Genomic DNA, 26,279 nt, shown 5'->3' with positions numbered 1-26,279 from the left:
AACACAGCTGAGTACCTAGAGAAGTGTGTGGTCCATATTTTGGTACTAGGAATCAGCATACTGTTTCCCACTCCACGCCCAACAGAAAATGCACAGTGTATAGGAAGCAATGCAGAACAGCCTGCCCAGCACTGCCATTCTTATTTGATCTGAGACATAATATCTTTCTGTTTTATGTATTGGAAGACCAAATAAGGCACCATTGGCTGGCTTAAAGGTGAGAAGTTCTCCAGTTTATAAGCTAGCAAAGATTGGAAGCCCCTGATGTGTAGAGATAATACCCCTGACTCAGAAGAAGATTGTCTCTGGCTGAATGTGGGTTCTCTGACACTTCTCCTATGACTCAAGAGTGACCCAAGGCAACTCTCCTTCCTACATACACACATGCATTTCTTTTAATAGCTTTATGTGCTATGGCTTAAAAAATATATATTCACATTTTCTTTAGTGTTTTAGTAAATCGATTAGAAGTCATGTTCTCTCGGTACTTTTCTCATTGTACTACACTTTGCATTATTTTTCTCATTCTATAACCAAATGCCTGACTTAAAACAACATAAAGGGGGAATGTGGATGGATATATATTTTTTTTAATTTTGCTGTTCAGGAAGTAAATAAAGTCCATCAGGATAGCTGTTGTGATTTGAATCAGATGTCCCCCATATACTCATGTCTTGATCCCCAGATGGTGTCAGTTTGAAAGATGGAACCTTGCTAAAGGAGGTATGTTATTGGGGTGGGCATAAAGGTGTCATATCCAGATCTCCCTTTCCAGAGTCAGCGCACTCTTTTGCTGCTATTTTCCACCTGCTGTGGTAGAGATTATGCCCAGCCTCTGCACGCGCCATGCTGCCCCCTGCTGTCACGGAGCTTCCCCTCGAGACTGTGAGCCAACTAATATCTTTCCTCCTATCAGTTGCTTTTTGCTTGAATGTTTTGTTAGAACAACATGGAGACAATTACAATAGCAAGGAAGGTGTGGTAGCAGGACAGCTTGCCCATGTATTCAGAGATCAGGAGGTAGAGAAAGAGGGACTCTAATAGTTAGTTGACTTTCTCCATTCCTCCCCACCTCTGTAGTAAGTCCAGGACCCTAACCTATCAAATCATGCTATCCATATTGAAGGGTAGTCTTCCCTTGGATCACTTCTGTCTGGAAAAATCCTCAAAGGCACACCAAAAGATGTGCCTTGTCAAAGCCCTAAGCTTTTCCTAATTCAATAAAGTTGACAATTAAAATTAATCTCCAGAGTATTTTATGATTTTATTTTTTTCTGTTGACACGGGGTAATACATGAAGCTCAGTCTGGTTTGGAACTCATGTTTTTCTACCGTGTTTTAAAATAGTAATACTCCTGTCTCAGCCTCATGAGTACTAGAACTGCTCATGCAATATACCATGCGTGGTTCTATTATGTCTCAATAGTGTTAATTATTCCCATACATTCATCATACAGGAAAGAAAGTGCATAAGTAAATTGCTTAAGTGCTCAACTATTACATGGAAGACATTTCTTTTAGTCCATTGTTTCACAGGAGTTAAATGGAACAGTCATACCTTCCTAACTTCATGCAGCAGGACCCCTCCCCCCCACACAAACTGTGAAACCTGTTTGACAACATGCTGTATTTTATGTACAAGGGTTATGCTCAAAATCCATCATTATTAGGCTATGTACTTAGAATTGGTTTTTACTTGGCATTGTGGGGACTGGCTGTCAGCACTTAACTACATGTTCTTACTTAATACTTCATATGAGTAATGCTGGCATCAGGAAGATGGGCTGAGTAATGTTCTTGTATTGGGTCAGTTAGATGATAAAAAGTGTTTCACACCAGCAATAATGCTAACACTTATCTTTGCTTTTGTTTTGCTGGTGTATATATACACACATGCATATACTCAGATTGAGCTATTAGTCATCCATTGCTAGGTTAAAATACCTGACCAGAAACAATTTAGGAAACTAATGAGTTTATTTTTTATTTATAGTTCCAGAAGATAGAGCGCATTATGTTGAGGAAATATGGCAGGACAAGAAGCTAAAGTCACAATTTCATATCACCAAGGAGGAAGGAGAGTGAGAGAGAGAGAGAAGGGGAGTTGTAAAACACACCTATAGCATATCAAGACCTGTCCCTAGTGACACACTTTGTCATGCAGGGTGCCACTTCCAAATAACTCACAACCTTTCTGAACATCACTGCCAACTAGGAAAGAAGTGTTGAAGGAGTGTAATTTTATATTCAAACTACCACAGTAACCCATAGCTGAGATTTTTGTCCTTGAATATATTTTTACAAGCCATCATCTTGTTCTTTTGATGGCTTCAAGATGTGTTAGAGGTGAGATAGTCAATGACAAGATCTATCTAGATTCTTTAGCAATAAATCACTTTGGGCTGAAAGAAGTAGGAGTCAAACATGTAAAATACTCTGTATCCTTTCAACTACCTCAATAATAAATATTATTGTAGCATCTAAAAAAAAATCCAAGATGCTTTTTCAAGAATGTATTTTCCCCATTCTTTCCATGTATGGAAGAGTGAGATTCAAGGGTGGAGACTACATAGTCACTTCTCTATCGCACTGGTAGTTTCAAAAATAGGAATGTACTAAAGGACGCAAAATAAACTGGCACTTCTACAACTGAATTTATCATTCATATTTTTCATTTAAAATGCAATCCTGATAAAACAGTGCATTATCTCATTCAGTTAACCCATTCACAAGGCTCCCGTGTGAGAAAAAAAAAAAAAATGTCACTGTTGTTCATTGGGCTTCACTCAGACACGAAAGCAAAAGGGAAGTGCATGAAATTGGAGATTGGGAAGTAGCAGAAGAAGAGAAATGAAAACCAGGCTTCTGTAGCTTTTGATCGCTGTGAAACAGCAGGATCTAAAATTATAAGGGGAAGCGAATCTTAGGGAAAGGTGAGGGTGACACGTCTGGACTCTGCACTGAGTAATTTCCCATGGAACAAAGAAAGCAAACGTTTGTTTTACTCTGAACTAACAACTATATTCGGCTCACTTGCCTGAAAAGCAGTGGCAGAGCTACAGAATTCATGTCTGTCCTGGGAATGAGACACTGGGGGTGCTATCTCAGTAGAAAAAGGAGAGGGTAAGTCAAGTACACCTTCATATGCCCCCATCTTCTAGGGGGATGTAGTGGTCTCAGAGCCCACAGAACATTTCCTTCAAAGCTTTAGCCTCCTCAAAACGTACTTAGTCAATATTAAGAAGTCAAGTGTTTTGTGCAATGAATAATAGTGAAGACAAACAGACATTGATTCAATACTATAACTTTAAAGGCTCAATTAAAAAGTTCATCTCGGGCTGGAGAGATGGCTTAGCGGTTAAGCGCTTGCCTGTGAAGTCTAAGGACTCTGGTTCGAGGCTCGGTTCCCCAGGTCCCACGTTAGCCAGATGCACAAGGGGGCGCACGCATCTGGAGTTCGTTTGCAGAGGCTGGAAGCCCTGGCGTGCCCATTCTCTCTCTCTCCCTCTATCTGTCTTTCTCTCTATGTCTGTCGCTCTCAAATAAATAAATTAAAAAAAAAAAAGTTCATCTCAACTTACATATTCAAAGTTGAGTTCTATAACATCCAAATTTCTATCCATTGTTGAATGGATAGTTTAGTAGTAAGCCTTTGTTTAAATTTCTGTCCATTGGGAAATGGCTAGTTTAACAGGAAGCCTTTGCTTTCTAAGTTCAACTTTACATGGACTTACTTGGGAAAGAATAGAGTTGCTAGCCAAACATTTCAATAAGCTGCTGTATTACATACTTTTTATTGCAGGGACAACATAGCTGACAGGAAGCAATTTAAGGAAGGAAGTATTTCATTTTACCTTTTAGTTGTAAGGGGGACATTCTATCATGGTGGAGAAGGCATGGCAGCAGAAGCATGAGGCAGAGGTGTTCACATGTAGTCAGAGTCAGGAAGCAGAGGGCAAACAGGAAGTGGGATGGACTAAAGCCATCATGGTTCACTCCCAGTGACCCATTTCCTCAAGCAAAAATCCTTCTTTGAAAGGATCCACAACCTTCTCAGGCAGGGGCAAAGGCTGAAGACCAGGTGTTCAAAGACTATATATGGGGGACATTTTACCTTCAAACCATAACAGTTACCACGATTACCTTCTAGCAGAAAAGTTGACTGAATGAAGGACTACAGGAGAAAATGGCATGCACATTCAGTTTTATTAAGACAGAAACTGAGGAAGCATCTATGTTAGGAGCATAACAGTCTGAACATAGATGTCTATGGCCACTTCTATATTACTTGCTAGAGAAATTAAAAGAAAGAAAGAAAAGGCTTCTTTCTACTGTGCCTGCATGCCACCAGGTATTACTTTCTAGATAATTCCATAACCTGGCCAGTGAATTTCTAATCATGTATCCATAGTACTTTCCCAGTTGGTAGCTAATTGCAAGCATGGTGTAAATATGCCATATTGACAACATCCTTGGAAGCACAAGACAACATCTTTGGAAGTATCATTCTTATAGATATATTTGCAATTATCTCCACTTCTCAATAAGACTTTCCATGCATCAGGAACTGACAAAGCAAGTGGAGGGAAAGAATGTGAAACTGGAATGAGAGCATCAAAAGCAGTCATAGTAATTTGAAAAAAGGTGTACACATGAACCACGTAGCTATGTTGTTATTTTTCCTGGAGCCTCAGGACTCAGTCTCTTTATGGGTCTGCAAAAAGGACCACCAGACTGAGAGTGGAAAGTGTGTGTAGCGCACACTATGTTTACTCTCTGCATTTACAGCCCCCTCTTTATTGAGGTTTCCTGTAGCTCTTTTGCTAGACCCTAGAGATCTGGGAAAATGAGGAACAATTTTCTCTCTGTTCTAGGGATAAAAAGTAGAGGAAGATTTTTACTGAGAAAAAAATGGATAAAATTTGATTAATAAAAATTAGACTCAGTAATATGGCATGATTGTTCTAGTGCTGTTGTTTCTAAGGAGAATTTAGAATCAACGTTTTCAATTGCCTTCTCAAGAGCGAAGATGTATTTTGATGAACCAACTCTACTCTGATCACAGAGGGACTTGATCAAACAAGTTGTTCCATGCCTGTCCATTCTCTGGGTTTATTAAATGAATGGAACTTTATAAGTACAAATTGAGAGATACCACATTGGGGTCAAACCAGTGAACATGGCCTGATTAGCAATGTGCTCTAACTAAAGATGACAGACATGCCACAAAGACATAGGAAATTAAATCAATGGATAAATTCCTTTCTTCAACATTAATAAAAATCTGCCAAATTTGGAATAAGAGGGATTCCAGGACTTCTAATACCAACTGTGTGACATTGGGCATATGCCCCAAGATCTCTGGCCTTATTCAGTGAAGTAGATACTGCTAGCATCATTTTAGCCCAGCTAGTATCCAGGGATATAGAGACAAAAAGAGTTGGGGAGAAAATATGAGCATATTCTCAACATTTATCAGAATGCCTTATGAGAAAATCATTATGTAAATTCTATCACTATCACCCTTATTTTTAACAGTTAACATTTGTGATTGACCAAATTGGTAGATTTTTCTGAAATATTTTTTTTTTACACTGAACATTTTCCCAAATTCCTGAAGCTCAGAGAAATGAAAACAAATTGGTTAGCAAATTTCCTACTTAACAATATTGAAGGGAAAATTGCACAAAAGGATGGTTCCAGTTTGTTTTCCTCTTCAGTTGTGTTGCAAGTAGTTCCCCCAATGAAACCTTGGAATTTCCTCTAGTCTGTTCCCTATTACCTCTGTGGGAAAATGGCGAAAAATCAGTCTGTTTTCCACATAACTATATTACATCCCATTATTTGAGGAATGTCAAATGCAAACCCCAATGACCAACAATATCAATCTTTTCCCTCTCATTTCCAAGTTTAATTTCAGCAGTAGTTATGAGAAAGATAGGAAAGTATAGGCAGAATCCCATTCTACCCTGGGCAATTGCACATCTTAACTATAATTTATAAGAAACAGGAGGGTGTGTTCTCTATAGTTATATCCTTGACCTTGGGAGTGGTATGGGCTTTCTGTGATTGTGATATATCATAAAAATCAGCAACGAATGGAGTATGTGGCAGAGAAAATCCTGTGTCTTTCCCCCAGTTGACAGTACAAATCCATTATTTCCAGGCCAAGACTGGAATTTCTGGAAGAAATTAAAGGATTTTGTTGGAAATGTCATCACCCTATTGTTAGTAACTTTTGGTGTGTTATCATTGTGTGTGTATGTATGTGTGTGCACACACACACACACATATACGGAGAGACAGAGAGAGAGAGCATGCACTAGGAGCTCCAGCTTATATCATCATGCCTCAAGAAACGTTCACTGCAACAATGGGGCATGTTTTTGTAAGATGTTCTATAAGCTGGGTGAAACTAATGCTTTTATTCTCTCTCTTTCTCTCTCTCTCAGTACTGCAAATTGAAATTTTGGCCTCTTCCATGCCAGGTCAACCTTTTACCACTGACCTAAATCCCTTGCACTAATGTAGCTAATTTACGAATATCATTCATTCAGTGTATACTATTTATAAAGACTGTATTAGATGCATTTTATATTTCTGCCAAAAACAATGGCATATGAGAAGCAAGGTTAAAGTAGTAAAGAGGAAGAAACTCAAACTTTCACTGAATGTGTGTGTATATATATATATATATATATATATATATATATATATATATATGTGTGTGTGTGTGTGTGTGTGTGTGTGTGTGTGTGTGATATATATATGATATATATATATATATATATCATGAATTTTTAGAAAATATTTTTATTTATTTGAGTGGGAGCCACTTTTTCATCTTGTATTCTAGCCATCTCTCATCCCATTTTTCTAGGAAATAGGAAAATAATACAAAACATCATTGACTTTAACTATGTTTATACACAAAGGGCCAAATGTCTAGAGGACAATCATTATCTCTCAATACAATCTGAAATTCCTTTGTATATTCATATATATGCCGCTCATGTGGAATGAAGGCTAAACATCCCAAATAAGAGAAGAGACATTTTACATTGGCTTTGTAAGACCCTGTTGTACCCTTAGTCATGGTTCTTCATACTCTATTCAAAATCAGTCATGTTGGTGGCTGAGAAGATTGCTCTGTGTGAGAGCACTTGCTGAATAAGCATGAGGGTCTGAGTTAGATTCTCAGTACCCACATCAAAAGCTGAGCATGGCTGCTCACTGCTGTTCTGCCACTGGGGAGCAAGGTGGAGACAATCACTTGTCAACCAGTATGATCGAAAAATGGTGAGCTTCCAATTGTTTCAAGAAAATATGGCAGAAGTCAGAAATAAGGTAGAAGAGTGATAATAGGTTACCTGACATTTTCCTCTGGCATCCACACAGACACACACAGGGTGTGTGCATCTGCACATGAATATACACACCATATATAAGTGTATGTGTATGTGCATATACACATATATATTATATGTAATTTATACTGTATATGTGTGTACATATACTATGTATATATATGTACATATAATGTACATATGATGAATTATTCTTTGATTTTATTCCATTGATATACTGAATGCCAAGATCAGCAAGTCAAAGTAGGTAGAAGATTAGTATCCATCATTCAGAATAGAATATAAAATCTCAGAACAATTATTAGCCATTTCACAATGGATTATTTTAACAAAATCACTTGAAGTCAAAACCTCAGCTCTATGACCATGGGAGACCCTTGTAAGATGACCTTATCCCTCTGGTCAAAAAAAAAAAAAAACTTTGATCACATCACTTTTTATACCCATTAAAGTTAGTTTCTTTGTATGCCATGCCTTTCAAGACATGAAATATTAAGAGTACACTAGATAGTGAATCTAGGTCAGCTTGGACTAGAGCTCCTACCTTGAAAACAAGTACACTGGAGAGGATATAAGTTAGTTGGATGACAATAAGTTTAGATTAATGGGGAAAAAAAACAACAACAACTGTGTTTTCTCTGACCTTCTAGACCTTTCCCATCCCCAAAGCTGAAGAACAGTAACCTTGCCAGCTGTGGCAGGACAGTGGCTTTGGAGGCTGATGAGTGGAACATGAGACCTGTCATAAAATTCCATCGTCGTGCAGCCATGGGAGGGATCACCCACTCCCATGAAGCCCCAGGACTGTCTAAATAATCTTTCCACCAGCCATAGACCTGAACACAAAGGCAGCTTTTCTTAACTTAGTCTAAGGGAGTTACTGTTCTTGGGTTAGAGTGTTGGACCAGATTAACTAGCAGAGTCCCTACGTGCCAAATTATGCAGGCACATAATGAATGAGAAACGAGAAAAAGATTGATTCTCTATTTCTGTAAACATCATTTCTTTTGGGCTCCTATTCTACAAATTACTCTAACCTCTCTACAGAGATCTAACTTTGAAGCGTATACACAAAATGACAGACACGTAGCTACGGAGCTATGCTCCTTGCTCCCAGACGTCTCTCAATCCCTACGATGGATTTCAGTCTTTTGTATCTTTGCTATGTTAGTGTGTCATATTCCTTCCTATGCAGCATTCCTCTTTCCTATTTCATTCTCTTTCTTTTATTTTTCTAGATCATGTAAAACTATACAAATAAAACAAAGGAGAAACACATTTGCCTCTAGTTTCAAGTAGGAAGGAGACTAGCCTCAAGACAGGGAGACTCCCTTACAGCCAAGATGACTGACAAATTCTTGTGGCTTTCTCCAAAAGTCAAACCAAGATCTCACTAGCAGCCAGGCTTAGCTCTGGCAACCTTGCTTTGCCTGGAAATGAGTGCAATCATATCCTAATAGCTATTTGGATAATTGTTCATGTGAGTGATCTGCCAACTAATGTTGGAAACAATTCCTTATTACAAATATAGCATACAGTCTAATCTGGAATACATTAAAAATGTGATTTCTATAGTTGCCCGTTCCTAAACTGAAATAACAAAGCCATTTATCACATTTGTTTCTAAGGAGAATAAAGCTTAACATGCAATGGTAAGAAATAAATGTATGACTATACAGCTCAAGTCTAATAGTTTAAGTGAAAGTATCTTAGCTGAATTAAATATTTTATCAGTTAGTGCTACATTCTGGATCAATATTAGCTCAATGAAAGATTTAAGAATCATAGTAATCTAATTGCTAGCCTATGAAACTTACCACTCTTTCACTCTAGTCTATCATACTAGATAATGATAGATACATTGATAGTCTGTATAGACTTTGGTATTTGTAGAGGTAGATGTGTGTTATCAGGTAATGAAAGCAAATTTAGTAAGTGGCACTTGTCAGAAATCTGGAACTAGAAGGCAGTCACAAGTGCAAATTCCAAAGATGTTCTCTCTTTGAGGTAAAGGGTCGAGAATTTAACTGCTACACCAGGAATCTTGACTGTGGGTTGAGTGGAATTGTGTTGTCATTTTTCACAAAGCGGTGACGTGGAGGGGAGAAAGGGCAGGGGCTTTGCACATACTATGTCCTGGGCCTAAGCTGTAGAGGTGGCTGAGCCATTAAGAGTTCTTGCTGCTTAAGCTTCTTGGGCAGAGGATGCCAAGGTTGACTCTCCAGAAACCACTAAAAAGCTGAACAGGCACATGTCTGTAGCCTTGGGCCACAGAGGACAGAAGCCAGAGAATCTCTGGGACTCACTGATGGACAGCAGCTCTAGGTTGAGGAAAAGAACTCATCTCCAGGACAGAAATGCATGGGTCAGGGATAAGTGAACACCTGATGTTCTCCTCTCATGTCTGTTCAATGCACATGTAGGGCACACACACACACACACACACACATTCATTCCTTGGTCTAAATTCTAACGTGGCACGTACATCTGGGGAAGCATGGTAACTTGAATACTTCTGAGCCTCAATGTCATCACCATTGTAATAAGGGAAGAGGGAGTCAGGTACCTTTGTGAGGCACTTAGGGTGACCGGGCCCCTGAATAGGTAGGTAGGTGTGCACTTGCTATGAGATCAAAAGATGAACTGATTTCTTATCTTTTGCATAGTTCCCTAGACCTATTTTTCCATACTTGAGCCCCTCCCTGAGAGGGAGGTCTTTTTATCTAGAATCCTGGCATTGTGATCAGTGAAGCTTAGACTCCAGAACGTGCCATCATGGCTGGACTCTTCCTGCACCAGCCTCTAGCTCAGCTGTCTCTCTCTGGCTCACCTAAGCAAGAAGATAAAGCCCACCATGCTAAGGTTGTAAATACATTTTACTGGGGGAGGGAATTTTTCTCTCTCTTTCTGTGTGGGAAACAGAGCCAGGAGAATCCAAAGCTCATGGGCCAGCTTGTCAGATGTTCCTTTGCAGTCTGCATGTGCAATTGCTACAGCAGGAGACTCTTCAGCAAGAGACTCTGTCTCAAAAACAAAAGCAAAAACAAAAAAGTGGCCCACAGACCACTCCATGTCGTCTTCTGATCTCCACACGTACACAGAAGCATACACATCCATACATACATGCACACACAAATAAACTTTTTTTTTTTCAGAAAGTGAACTATGACTTCAGTAAAGAGAGCCAGATTCAAATTAGGCTCTGTTGTTACCCCAAATATAGATGCTTTCAATTGGCTCCACAACTCACTTGTACCAGAAACTTCTTTGTACTTTTGTATATCAAAGTAGATCATTCCCAGAATTATACATGCTATTTAAAGCTATGGGAGAGAACAAATAGTTTGAGATTCATTGTAGCAATCTTTGAGAAAGAAAATCCAAATTTCAGAGTTCTTGGACATGAATATAATACTGATAGGTTGCTGAATACTTCTGGTTTCTCAAGCTGTGGAGTAGAGGATACAGTACTTAAATCCCCAGCACTTAGAGAACTTGTTATTCTGTCCTGTTGGGATAGTCAACAGGGTAAAGTCAGCAGCAGCATTCTCCATATTGTCTGTCTTAATGATTCCCAAGACTGGCCCAAGTCTGGTATCCTCAGTATCAAATAGTATCCTGAGTCCCAGGTTTGGGCTCACTTCTATGTTTGGAGACAAAGGGCTGTTAGAATCCCCAGGAGCAAGTCAGGATATTCAAACATGAACATAAAGGCTAGGCATTCAGACTCATGGGGAGAAATTAAATTAACCTTAGTTCTTTATTCTTTCAAGTTTGCAATGTCTTATGAATGAATCCTGTTGCACATTTTGCAAAACTCCTGGAATGCATCTCTCAGCAGCCATATGTATTCCCAGGCGTATCTTGGGGCCTGTGTTTCTTTCCAGAAACTGAATTTTGTTTTGTCCTTCCACATGGAGAAGAGGAAGCCTGTGGTTTTTCTATGTAGTATGAAACTGAGCTTGTATTTCTTTCTGAGCTATCCTTGCTTCATGAATTAAGTAAATTTTAAATAGATGAATAAATTAACAAGCATAGCAAAACAATTCCAAATAACGTGCATGGATAACTTAAGATGGTGAGACACAAGCCCAGCCCTTCTAAAGCTTACCAACTTCAGCTACTCTGAAAATCTCTTTTGTCTACTTGCAACTTCACAGCCTGTAAAGTCTCCCGCATTAACCCTATATAGTAAGGCTTATTTATTGTAAAGTGTAAGTGATGGTGTGCAGGAAATCTGTCTCTTCTCAATACTTCTCAAATTTCTATTAGTAGAATTTTATAATATTTAATGAGATACTTTGGAATTTAATGGGAATCTTCTTCCTCAGCAGATGAATTTATTTATAGTGTTAGAGTTCCCAAATAGTAATTGACCCAAAGACACACAGAAGGAGAGAGGAGGGAAGGGTAAAAAGAAAAAAAAAATGTATTCATCTTTTTCTTCACAGATTTTGATGTGTTGGGTAAAATATGAGCTCAAGAGTTTAGGTATCAGGTGAAAAACTCAACAGAAATATGTTAAATGAAATGATCATCCAAAAATTAGTTGTTCGTTCTTAAAGCTCTGAATATTTTCAGAGATAATATCTTTATATGGAAAACAGTCATACACACACACACACACACACACACACACACACACACACACTTCAATGAGGACCATCCATTTTCTACTTCTACTCACTTATGTTGACCAGTGTTACCTCTGAACAGACAATGAGTTTGTCAGTATGTTGACACGTCCAAGTAATATCCTGGAAGTTTAAATTGAGTTCTGTCCATGTGAAAGATCCCAACACCAATGGCCAGTTCAGCTGCCTAATGAGTAATTTTATTCTTTGGCTAACTCAATGCTGGAGGTTCTACACTTCACATTCATTAACTTTAAATTCCACTTTTATATACATGTAGAATGAGTGTCCCTATTCACATTATTTGTCTGTAATTCATTTCATGATGAACTATGAACCCATACCCATTTTCAGAGCATCACACTGATCTCATACTGTGGTGCTATTTTGATATAATACATCTCGTTTTCACAATAGGATTCATATTTGCATTTCTTTGTTCTCTATCCTGTTCTATGCTGTGATCTGCCATGATGCTATGTACATCACACACAGAAAATGGGTGCTAAAGGAAAGAGTAGTACAATCTATGAAAACATGGAGAAAATAACATCTTGAAATAATAAAATTGAGGCCATGGAATTATCTACTAAAGTCCAGGAATGCCACTGAGCTATGATCCCTTAGCAATGTGACATATGTGTACATCTACTCTGTGAATGTCCATGACGGTACACACATGTCCATTAAGATGCTCTGTTCCTCTTAAGTGTGTTCTGGATTGCACAGATGTGCGATGGCAGCCATATTTCAACTCTCCACCTTCACACCTCCCACCGGTGTTAACCTCTTTCCCTCAAGATTTATGCCTTTTTTTTATTGTTCTGCCTGGAGCCATGCCAGACCACAGGATCAAACTTCCCAATCTCAGCAAACACTTGGATGAAGGGATGGGGAATCAGACTTGGCGGAAAGGCCTGATCTTGTGATGTGGGAAAGGAAATGATTTACCCATCTCCATGGAAACATGCACACTTCCCAGTTGTTCCTGAATAAATGAGACTTCTGTCCTTTGATCACAGGCCTTAATTCTAAGCAAATACAGCAGTTCCTTGAGGCAAATAAATTAGTAATTCCTTTTTTAGAAGCTACTACTTGTTTGCCTATTTCATCGTTTAATCACAAAATTTAGGAACAATGTCCTCTAGATTTTACCCACAGAACACGAAGGAAGCACATTAGTCTTATAAGTATGTAATTATTGGTCAAAATGCTTCAATATTTAGTTACTCCCTCTAGAATTGACTGCATAACAAGAAGGAACAGATGTTGAGTCTCTGGTATCATTTCACCAAAGATAAAAGCAGATACAAAAGGTTTTTGTTCAACCATTACACCTTAGCATTCAACAAAGGTTTTTGAAGGATGGTTTAAATTAAGTCAACACTTAGTCTGTGCTGTTCAGTTTGAAAGGAACCTGGCAGTGAGGTCATACTGAGAGGCAATCTACTACATGAGCTTCTCTGGATCATATAGAAAATATGGGTGTTATGGGCTTTGGGAAGATCGTTCCATGCTTTAAAGTACTTGTTTGCAAAGCCTGCTAGCTAGGGTTCAATTCCTTAGTTACACACGTAAAGCTAGATTGGCATGTGTTTTCAGTGGTAAGACGCCCCAGCACGTGTGCACAAATATTCACTCCTCTGCAAAGAAATAAAGAAAAGATGTCATCATCTCTTCTAAGAGTTCCTGGCACCTTCCTTGTCCACAGAGACCAATGGGTCATATGCAGAAGAGTCTTCTGGACTACAGGCCTTAGAGGGTCTCTTGTAGCTTGCCTTGGACAAGTTACTTAATTCATCAGTACTGCAGTTGTCTGTAAAGTGATGATGCTCACAACCAGCAAAGGTGACAGGGAAGACGTGGTCAACACGAAAGAGCAGTGAGTTATTTGTTTCATAAGCTTTAAAGGAGATTCTGAAGCTCATCCTAGAATAATAATAATAATAATAAAACTCAGATCTTCTCTGCCCAGTTAGAAAGACACTGACCACAGATGACCCCGAGCACCAACACTGATCCAACATGACTTGCATCACCTAGAGAAATCGCAGATGAATAAAAATTCAGATTGTCAATGGCATCCAATGCACTGAGTGAATGAATTTTAAGTTGTATTTCATTTTTATTAGTTCATATTTAATTTCATGCACTTGATTCAGTTACTGGAAAAATTTACATGTGATGGTAATAGCTTGGGCATGAAAATGTAGTTTCAACTGTACATTTTGTTTACTGAAAGTAAAATATTTACAAAAATATTTAGTATCTAAGCAGAGATATATAGTAAAAAATATATGTTTTATTTTAAAACCAGCACAAAAATTATATATATATATATATATATATAAAATCTCAATGACATGATAGCATGATAATACCTGATACCAAGTAAAATATAATATTGAAGCTCATTTCACTTATTTCTTTTGAAGTTACCTATGAAACTTGCATTAGATTGCAACTAGTCAATGGTGACCCAGACAAAGTTAGCAGGTAAAGATTTCATCAACTAATTCAAAAGCATGATTATTCTTTTTTCTAAATCCAAATGTAAATTCATCAACTGGCCCTCAACTCATTTCTCTTTGGGAACTAGGATAAAAACTATAATAATGATGTGCAATCAAGTATGAAAATTGCAATAAGTCTGTGTGACATAGTTTGACTGTAATCCCAAAGCCCATGAATTGAATTTTTGTAATGTTTTATTTATTTATTTATTTATTTGAGATGGAAAGAAAGAGGCAGATAGAAAGAGTGAGTATGGGAATATCACGGCTTCCTGCCACAACAAATGATCTCCAGATGCATGTGCCACTTTAGTGCATCTAGATTTATAGGGTATTGGGTAACCAAACCTGGGCTTTTAAAAGTAGGGGTTGAATGGAAAATGGAGGGGTATGGAGAACAAAGGAGGTAATGGAAAGTAATTAGGCTCGAATACTACATATGTATGAAAATTGATCAACTCCTACCAAATCAGATATCCAGACACACAGAGGCTCCCAAGACCTCATCACTGAAGCAGATCTAAAATGAATCCAACATGGCTCTGGGAAATTTGCAGAAGAGGTGGCAGAAAGAATGTCAGAGCCACATGTTGGGCCATAATACACAGAGACATTTCCTCCTACCCATAACTGAAGGCTAACCCCACTAGGCGTGACCTGTGTAACCCAACAAGGAGGGGCCAGGGGGAAAGGGGAGGACAGGGAGAAGGCTAACAGTGGCACCAACTTGACTGTACTCACTGAGTACAAAACTAATGAAAAATAAATAAATAAAAAGAAAAAAAATTCAACAATTTGTTATAGTGTAGGTACTCAAAACACATTATGATTATAATTAGGTGATGATTTTGATTTCAACTGTAACATGCATGTCAAGATTTTACATATATATATATATATATATATATATATATATATATACACACATATATATGTACATATATATATACACACACATATATGTACATATATATGTTTATTTATGATATACTCACATATCAGCATATATATTATAAATCATAAATTAAGAATGTACATTAAAAGTCATACATATATTTACATATTATATGTAGTCTACAAACAATATTTTGGATATCTACCTTCTGTAAGTTCTCAGAGGTCCTGCTGTTATGGTAATGACTCCCTTAGCATGCCTGGTTTAAAAGTACAGAACTTGGGCTGGAGAGATGGCTTAGCAGTTAAGCGCTTGCCTGTGAAGCCTAAGGACCCCGGTTCGAGGCTCGGTTCCCCAGGTCCCACGTTAGCCAGATGCACAAAGGGGCGCATGCGTCTGGAGTTCGTTTGCAGAGGCTGGAAGCCCTGGCACGCCCATTCTCTCTCTCCCTCTGTCTTTCTCTCTGTGTCTGTCACTCTCAAATAAATAAATAAATAATTTAAAAAAATAAATAAATAAATAAAAGTACAGAACTATACCTCCAAGATTCCCAGGTTCTTATGTTAGTTTCAATGTTCCTTTCAACTCTGAAAGTATATGTTCTTCATGTTTCTTACACAAACCCTTTGCTCACCTCCATGCATCCTTCATACTTTCTTGAACATCAGTAGCTCAGATCAAAGCCTCTAGACTCTTGTGGAATGAGGTTTGAGACTGAACTCAACTTGGGCGAGGCATTTTGACTCAAGGAAGATATCAGAAAGCTAGTCGGGGGTCATTTTTTTCTGCTAAACTCATTCGATTTGTGGGATGTGTGTCCCAAGCATTTGACCAATACAAAGCTAACTTAGTTGAGGATTCTCCTGAGTCACTGTGCCCTTGGGTATTGGCTTCTTGGAATTGTCATCTTCACGCATGTCCCCATGCCAAGCGTTCATAGAACCAAACGATTACAGTGAAGCACAAGTGTCGCCAGATGCAGAGCCAGCCCGCCATACTCCCACCCCATTGCAAAGGCTTTGCTCAGCCATGTGGATTACAGCCTCATTCCCATATCTACTCTCAGATTTCTGCCAACACCAGATGCCCAGTCATGTTTGTTGGTACCCAACGTTATCAAATATTTTTTTATTACATGGACCAATGCCCACTGACATGAGGTGAAGTCTTTGCAAAATCATTTTGTCTCAATTGAAAACATTTGAGTGTAAGGTTCTGCATCTAAACAGTTAAAACTGAAGCCAATTAAATATCAAAACTCAAACAGTAGCTAGTGTTGAACTACCAAGGAAATGAATAGTAAGTAATGAGTAAAGTGGTAACACATATTATCTTTGTACATGTCAAGCCAGGGTGGGCACCCTGGCTCTTGGGACAACGCCATCACACTACCTGTTTTCATAGGACTTGCGAGCTAAGAATAGACTTAACATTTTTTTATAGAACTTTGTTTTAATATTTATAGAAATACCAATGTAATATTATTTCCTTGCCTCTTTTACAGAAAATATTTGCCAAATAGAGTTAAAGTATAAAAATTTACTTTTAGTATTTTCTGAGTTCAGTTTCTGCTTTTTGTAATAAATCTTTATTTTTAAGATCGGAATTAATGTTATTTGATGTAATAAATTTTTCTCTTTAAATTGGAAAGGCCAAAATTATAGTTAATTTAAAAAGCCTGGTTTATACACTAGCAGAAAATTCTAAGATTTTCTGTAGAAAGTAACCTGGTACTTTGTCCAAAACACTGGTATTTAACCGAGTTTTCTTATTAATTTCTCTGGATTCTTTAAATTCATTGTATATATGCATCTGTTTCTTTTAATTTTTATTTTTTTTATTTTTCGAGGTAGGGTCTCTGTAGCCCAGGCTGACCTGTAATTCACTATGGGATCTCAGGGTGGCCTCAAACTCAAGGCAATCCTCCTACCTCTGCCTCCCGAGCTCTGAGATTAAAGGCGTGCGCCACCACATCTAGCTTTTTAAAATTTTTTTAATGTTTATTTATTTATTTGAAAGTGACAGACAGAGAAAGAGGCAGATAGAGAGAGAGAGAAAAAAAGAGAAAGAGAATGGGCACGCCAAGGCCTCCAGCCACTGCAAACTAACTCTAGACGCATCTGCTCCCTTGTGCATCTTGCTAACGTGGGTCCTGGGGAATCGAGCCTCGAACCAGGGTCCTTAGGCTTCACAGGCCATCTTTTAACTGTTAAGCCATCTCTCCAGCCCTGCATCTGCTTTTTATTTCAGTAAGTAGCATACTTGATAAGTTTTATTCTTTTAACTATCTTTTTTTGGGGGGGGGGCATGGAAAACATTACCTTTAAAATGGATGCCATGGAGGTGAATGGTCCCTGGCTTCATGACATAGGTGTCTGAGAGACCCTAATGCAACAACAAAGCAAGACCAAAGACTCAATAACAAACAGCTGAGGGCATCAATAATGCCTGTGTTTTTGGTCTACGCTGATTCAAGGGGGTGCACAGAAAGAAAGGGGCTTTCTATTTATATGTGGACCTTAATGAAGTGAAGTGATCAAAGCCGGCCGGCACTGGTGTTGTAATTCACAGACAGGGCTTGGCTTAGAGGGATTTGCAAGTTGTTTTTACTCCAATTTTTATTTATTTATTTTTTTAGTGAAACTTAATCTCCTAATCAGTTCCAATTTACATATTTGCTTCCCCCCCTTTTTTCTGAACCTGATTCTAAAAGGATTGATGTCCCAGGTCTGGAACAATTACTTGATTAAATAATTACTCATTGCAACACTCTCTGCCCTACTCTAAGCAAGTGATCAGTGGTTACAACACAGATAAATGTAGACGCATGAAGTGAGGACTTTTGTTGGGGTCATAGCTGTTTCCTTCCCCTGTGCATGCATACGTGTGTTCATGGATATGGGTACACGTGTGTTTTTCACTTGATCCACTCTGAACACCTTTGTTCACACAAGCTCTCCTTTCCAATCTTTGGGGATTAATATCCTGCTAAATGAAGTGTTATAAATTTGAATTTTATTGGAGGCTAAATGGAATACCAAATGCTTATACTTACAGTCATCATGGAATTGCACTCCGTCCTGACTCCTTTCGTCCCCTGAATGAATAAACCTGTCAGTGAAGAGAGCTTAATTCGGTGAAACGCTTGTCCTTAGGTTGAGGCATTTTCTTTGGATGCCATTGAAAACCAAGATGGTCCCTTGGTGCTGTAATCTTTTTCAGGCTAAATCCCTGACCTGCACACCTTGGGGCAGGGTCACAGGAAGACTGAGGCTGCAAGAAGTGCTGGAGTGGGACATGGCATGCGTCACGCTCACTGTGGTTCAAACCATCATCAATCATCTTGGAGAGCCCTCATGAATTTCAAATTAATTTCTTTTGTAACAATGAGAAAATTAACAATGCCATGACCTGTCTCATGTTCAGATCCCAGGCTTACTTGATCTCTAACCTGAAAAACTATAGTTTTGTGGATGAAGGTAATAGTATGCAAACCTTAAAAACTAATCCTAGACTTTCAATCCTGTATTTCTCTATGTGTTAAATGATTTTCATTTTCATATTCTAGAGCTGGACAGAGAGCTTAGCGGTTAAGGCATTTGTCTATGAAGCCTAAGGACACAAGTTCAATTCTCCAGTACACACATAAGCCAAATGCACAAGGTGGCACATGTGTCTGGAGTTTGTTTACAGTGGCTAGAGGCCCTGGCATGTCCATTCTCTCTCTATCTGCCTCCCTTTCTCTCTCTCCCTCTTTGTCCCTCTGTCTCTCTCTCAAATAAATAAGAAAAAAAAATTGTTTCTTTACCAATTACACATGGAAGCCATTGAAATTTTCTGTTTGCTTCTTTTGTGGCTGTTTTGAGACAGGCCTCTCAGGGTAGCCACTGGCTTGCTTCCTACTTACTACGTAGCCCAGGCTACTGATCTCAAGCTTGTGGCATCCCTTCTGCCTCAGCCTGAATGTTGAAATTAACGTACGTGGCACCACATCCTACTGGATGCACCACTCGACCCCCTGCGATATGGATTGTTTCAGGGAACACATGCATCGTAGGCCAGCACTCTACCACAGAACTTTGTTACCAGCCCCTAAGAATATATACATACATTTTTAAACAGGGGAGTACTTTTTTATTAAATGATATCTTCTGAATACTTCTAAACAGGGGTTGTGGACGTATTATGGATATATTCAAACTGGACAAAAATGGTAAGATGCTGCAATCATGGAGGAAAGAGACGGGGGAAAAAGCTAGGAAAATGACCATTGACACAGCATGAAGAAAGAGAGTAGAGGAGCCTGGCGTGTTGCTGCTCGCCTTTAACTCCAGCTCTTAGGAGGCAGAGGTAGAAGGATCACAGTCAGTTCAAGTCCACCCTGACACTACAGAGTGAATAAATAAATAAATAAATAACTATAAGTAAGTAAGTAAATAAAAATACAATCAGTCTTCCTTACATCCAAACCTCTCTCTCTCTCTCTCTTTTTAAAGCAGCAAGAGACGAATTAATTAAAGATATCATGGCTGTTTCTCTAGAAGGTGGTGGGTGGTAGACTCTTACAGAAGTTTCCTTTAACAGAGCATGATTTCATGATCTAACACTTGATTTCAATCAAGTCATATGTAGGTGATGGTGGTGCCCCTGCATTTCCCTGTGGCCATCCTACTAGAACATGGCAGGGGGAGGGGCGCAGTAGTTACAAGCAGGTTTTAGAATCAGATCAACCTAAGTTTTAATCCCAATACTATTATTTACCACTGTGTGTCTCTTTGCCAGCTTGTTTTACCTTGCTTATCCTTAGCAGTATTCTTTAAACTGCTTAAGACAATGCCTAGGACAGAGTTGAGTTTCTGGAAAGTTGCTTATTGTCATGATCATTTTTATGGCTTAAACTGGGGATAATTAGTGCATGATAATGTTAAGTATTAGCCTTACATAGGTTTTGGAAAATTACTCAAGTTTGAAGCTGTAGGAAAATTTCTAAGTAAGAAGGGTTAATCTTCGAAGCAAGTTTTCTTACAAATTTCTTTAAGAAACTTTCAAACATTTGATATGAATTATATACTATTTTCTAAATTGTTTTCCCTGAAAGCTAATTCAATTAAAGTTCCCCCCAAAAGTATTTCTTGATCATTCCCTATATGCCCAGAAGCATAGCAGACAACATGGGAGATATAAAAATATTTTTATAAGCTCTTTTTGTGGTTAAGAATATTATAGTTTAGTTAGAAATATTAAAATTGCACCTTTGGAACTAGGAAGAGATGTAAAACTACAATGAAAGCCAATGGTGGAAAGGTTGCTTCAAACTAGTGTTACTATGGAAATTCAGGCCAAGGTGGTACTGACACACCTTTGCCCAGTCAGCAAGGTCCTTGCATTTTTAAGGAATGATGAATTCATTTGTGATGTGTGAGTAGATGTGGGCTCAATGTGGGTACAGGCCCTCTCCATAGGAAAGAATTTGTGTCTGGAACCAAAAACATAATCAAAAGCTTTTGGCCAGGGAAGGCATAAGCTCTGAATGGAGGAAACGACTGCTGTTGTCTGCCTAAATGAATGTATTTTGCCCCCAAAGCTGCTCTCTAAATACTTAAGTTTGTGTCCATATGTTAATGCTATTCTCACTTTTGGGTAGAGAAGCTTCTCTTTTCAGATAGTGATGACCACTGGAGTGACTAAAAATTCACTGAAATTCTGAGAAAAGACAAGGGTATGTTCAGCACTGAGACATCTCTTTCATACCCTCCAAGAGTCTGAGACCATTGCAAGTGAGGAAGCACAAATACAAGAGCCAAAGGAAGGGGAGGAGTGATTTACAATACTGTCTGCCAAATACACAGCAGTTGTGGTATGCATGACATCCCAAGGGCTGATGCCACCTACACAAGTTCTGCATATTAGGAATGAAAACAAAAAATTAGTGTTATCAAAATGGAAGAGAAGCTAGTTGGAAAGAAGGGATTCAGTGGAGGGGGTAGGAGGGAAAGGAAGGGTAGTAAAAAGAGATTATTATCATGTTTGCGTCGTCTATATGCATGAAGATTATCAATACAAAGTTTTAAAAAAATTCTTTGAGGCTGTGGAGATGGCTCAATAAGTAAAGCATTTGTAATGCAAGTGTGAGGAACCAAGTTCAGAACCTCAAGCAGCCTCATAAAGATTGGTTGTGGTATAGTAGAGATAGGTGGATTCTTGGCTGAGCTGATCCACTACACTAAACAGGGGGCTGTGATAAATTCTTGATAGAATAATACAGGAAACAACCAACATTGACTTCTGTCTTCCACATCCATGTGTGCACACATCCATGTGCACACACACACTTATAAATACACATATAGTCATGCAGCACACCCACACAAACAGAAATGCAAAAACTACTTTACGTTTCTAAGACCAGTGAATTGGATAGTGGAAAAATACAACAAGGTGCCTATCTTTGAAAAAACTTGTCTCTGGGGGACAAAATTTTTATAATAATCTCTCTCTCTAAATTACACACACACACACACACACACACACACACACACGAACACACATACACATATGGTCACAAATTCCACATATTATTGATTTATTCAAGGATGCATTCTACTTAGGGGCCATCTCATGCTATAATGTTCCCACAATGATCAAATCACTAAGCATTAGGAAATGCTTTATCAGTAGATTATAGATGCTTCTGGGTTAAGCTATATGGTGCACTCTGCCGTTTTGGCTTGGAGGTCCTAGAAGCCAGATGCTAGTACAAGCAGGTGCTGAAAGTACTGAGGTTGTTGTGTCTAAACCTACAGTCCAGTAATGGAAGTTGAGCTCCTTGGAAAAATGGTTGATAGTAGGGCTAGCCCAGGGGAATACAGGTAAACTTAAAAAACATACCATAGTATCCCAATATAAGGAACTACTTTCACAAATGAACATATATCACATGCCAACACGAGCCAGTCAAAGAGCTCACACGAGCAAGGCCCAGCTGGAAGAAATTAGACAATCGAATAACATAATGTTGGCCTTTATTTTTTTATTTATTAGAGACAGGAAAAGAATAAGTTAGAGAGAGGGAGAGAGAAGGGATACATCAGGGTCTCTAGCCACTGCAAATGAACTCCAAATGCATGTGCCTCCTTGTGCATCTGGCTCACATGTGACCTGGGGAATAGAACCTGGGTCCTTAGGCTTTGCAGGCAAGTGCCTTAACCACTAAGCCATTTCTCCAGCCCAACAGCTGCATTTTTGAGGATTAATTCTCTCTACCTTTGCTAATGACTTCAACACTCCATCCCAGGTTTAATTAACACAGGCTTATTCCTCTGAGTGTGAAGATAAACATAACCCCTGTAGTTTATAAAGCTCGGGCTATAGTGACAGACCCATTCACGGCTTTTCCATGCTTTATAAGGAAAGATGTGACATTTTAGATTGTGATCATGCTGATTGATGAAAAGAGTGATATAGGGAGGAGAGGACAGGTAAGACTGAACTTCCTTCCTTGGATTGCTCTGTACCTTATAGAGTTTCCTTGGTGACTGAAGAATCCATGGAATGCACTTTTTAGTAGGGAAGACTTGAAGGTGAATGCTTGTTTGTCTTCTAAGTGCAAGAACATAGCAAAGAAAGAAACGCTTCTCAGGAAAACCAAGGAGGGCCTTGTCATCACCTAAGCCTGTGTCAACAGAGCTGTGGTCATTTTCTTGTCCATGAAACACTTTCTCCCCTGATTAACCATGTCCATGGTGCTCTTTTTTCCCATGACTAGATATTCTTTGTTATCCTCTCTCTCTTCTTCCTCCTTCTTTCTGTGTGCACGCACGCACACATGCGCATGTGTGTGTGTGTGTGTGTGTATGTGTGTCTGATGTACCTGTGACTCTATTTCTCTCTTTTTCATTTTAGAATAGCCTTAGAGTTCCAAAACTTTTTACAAGACATCACAGAAAATAAGACATCGTGTTCCTCACACTGCTTCTCCAGATGTGACCATTTTACATCATGTGAAACAGTTGTCACAATGACTAAAAAAATATTGAGACACTATTAAAGATGAAAATTCAAATTTACCTCTGATTTTCTTGGTGTTTTTTTTTTAATTTCTTTTCTATTCCAGAATCTTGCCTAAAATATCCCACCGTACTCCCATGTCTCCCTAGGGCCATCTTGGCCATGACACTCTCGCAAGCTTTTCTGACTTTTAATGACCCAGAAGTTTAGGGTACTATATGTATTGGACACAGAGATTTCACATAATGTCCTCCTGATATATCCATGGGATATGGCTTGGTTTAGGAAGACCACACACAAAGCATAATTTCCCTTATATGCCATCAAGGTGTCAACTTTGAGCATGATCACTGCTGAGTATTAACTGAGATCTCCTACCTGAGGGGAAAAGTTACCCTCTTCTCTCCTTTCCCACAGTATATTCTTTGGAGTGAAAACTACAGAGGTCTGTGCTCAGGCCCAATGAAGAAATTAATATGTACCCAATTTTCTCCATGGTGAAGAATCTATATAATTTATTTGGAATTTTTTTGGCAAGGGAAAATTGTCTATTTTCTCATTTATTTATTCAACTAAATCAATATGGAATCATGAATATTATTCTCATTCTATGGGCTTCAGAGAAATAATCTACATGCTTTGTTGCCCAAATCTTTCTAGCTTTGACCATGGCCCTGATGGGCATGTAACATAGCTTCTCTCTTATGAAGCTGCTCCTTACAACTGATACTATAATATAGTTTAAGCCCTCTTAGTAATTCCATGTCTCTGCCCTGGAATCAGTCTTTTCTTCAAAGAGGACTGTTCCCTTTCATTCAAAGATGGCTTTAGAAACCAAGATGTGAATATTGTGTGTGGTTGTTGATGTTGGTGTCACTGCTTAGAAATCAAGAATGTATTGTATACTTGAACAATTTCTAAGATAGAAAATGGTTCTAGAACCAAAATGATCAACTCATGAGGTGAAACATATGTCAATGACTTGGAGTTAATAACTTAACATTATGTATATGTCTGAATACATCACATTGTAAACCAAGTGTGGATAAATGGTTACAACTTGTCCATACAGATCTTTATAAATATTAAAAGGGTATGTATGTAGATAAACAGTCATTGTAAATATATGGAGGGATATATGATAGATAAGTCAGTTAAAAGACAGATTATAGACAATAGATAGATGAATGGTAGATACATGACAGATAGATAGATAGATAGATAGATAGATAGATAGATAGATAGATAGATAGATGATAGATAGATAGACAGATAGACAGATAGATAGATAGATATAAATAGAGAGACATGTAGATGATAGAAAGGAAGGACAAAGTATCCAGACACCACAGGAAGACAGACTCCCTGGGGAGACAAGCACATGAGACACAGATAGAACAGAGGAGGAAAGGCTCCTTCTTAACGAACTCTTCATTTTCTCCATCCAGCATAAATGTATTTCTCTGCATTGTACTGTTCCAATTTCAGCCCTTTTGTAAAATGCCTCCTCTGATACTTAAAGTTGAAATATAAAACACAGCGTGCTCAGATTAGTGTGGATCATGGCTATGCAGTTACTAATCGTAGCATATTTATGTTCTATATGTCCCATGGGGCAAGTTCATTACATAGTTATTTTTTTTTTTTTTTCTGATCTGAAATTCAAATTGAACAAGTGAAGCTCCATTTGAAGTTGGAAATTCTGTGATAGCATACATCTTGCTAATCCTAATTATTTATTGCAATAAATCTTTCACTTAGATTATAACTATCCATAGGACAGGAATTATATTTTATGATTCTCTTTCTTTTATTATAAAAGAGCTTGGAGAAGGCAAGGCTGGGTGGAGTAGAAGAGCAGAAGCCTGAAAATTGGTTTAATAACAATAACTGTAAGGTGGGATTTTGGAGAGGAGATTAACAGAGAGAAGTCACATCATGTGTCTTAATTTGAATTGTGTCACTATGCACACATAGAAAAATTAAAAATATATTTGTCTGATTATGTGTTGTTTATTTGGCCTTTAGGAACTTATGAAATAATTAGCAAATATACAAAATTGAGATTTTGCAAATCACTAAGGAATGCACTGTTTGGAATACAAAGTTGAACATAATAGTATTTCTTCCTTCAGAAAACTTTACACATGCCCATCAGTGGGTATTCATTACAGATAATTGTGTGATTGTCCATATAGACTGTACCAGCCAAGTTTGAGAGCAGTGGATCCTGACTGGGGACGATGTTCCTCCTATCTTTTGGGACATTTGCCAATGCAGATACCGTCGCTTGACACAACAGTGGTAGTAGAACAGAGTGGGGAGCACAGGCAGGGACCCCGAATCTTACCGTGCTCTTCACAGACAGCTAGGAAGTCCCATGAAAAATGAAAAAATAAAATAAAATAAAAACACAAAACCGAGTCTTTCCCCAAATGTTCACAATGCCGCAAGTATGAAACCACAAGATTCTGTGCATGGAGATAGGGAATTAAAGACAATAGGTGTGGAAAAATCAAATGTTGCAAAGTTTGATATGTGATTAAAAAAAAAAAGAGAGAGGCTAAGGTGGTGATTACCTTGAGATCATGGTCATGTTACAGACCTGTGGTCATTGAGTCTGAGAACACCTCGGTGGGAATTATGATGAGACCTGGTCGAAGGAAATAAAAACGCCTAAGTTCCATATAATCAAGGATGCTGGTGATGAACTTGGCAAGCAGGACTGGAATCTGACAAAGACATTTCAGTAGAAATTTCTTTGCATTGGAAAACTGATCTCTTGTCTCACTTCAAAAGGGCCATGCATACAAAATGAAGCAAATTCTGGTAATTTGGTTGCCTTTCCTCTGACTGTCACTGA

The sequence above is a fragment of the Jaculus jaculus genome, chromosome 9, assembly GCF_020740685.1.
Source record: "Jaculus jaculus isolate mJacJac1 chromosome 9, mJacJac1.mat.Y.cur, whole genome shotgun sequence".
Taxonomy (NCBI): domain Eukaryota; kingdom Metazoa; phylum Chordata; class Mammalia; order Rodentia; family Dipodidae; genus Jaculus; species Jaculus jaculus.
The sequence above is the reverse complement of the archived record's forward strand: the minus strand, read 5'-3'. Positions refer to the sequence as shown.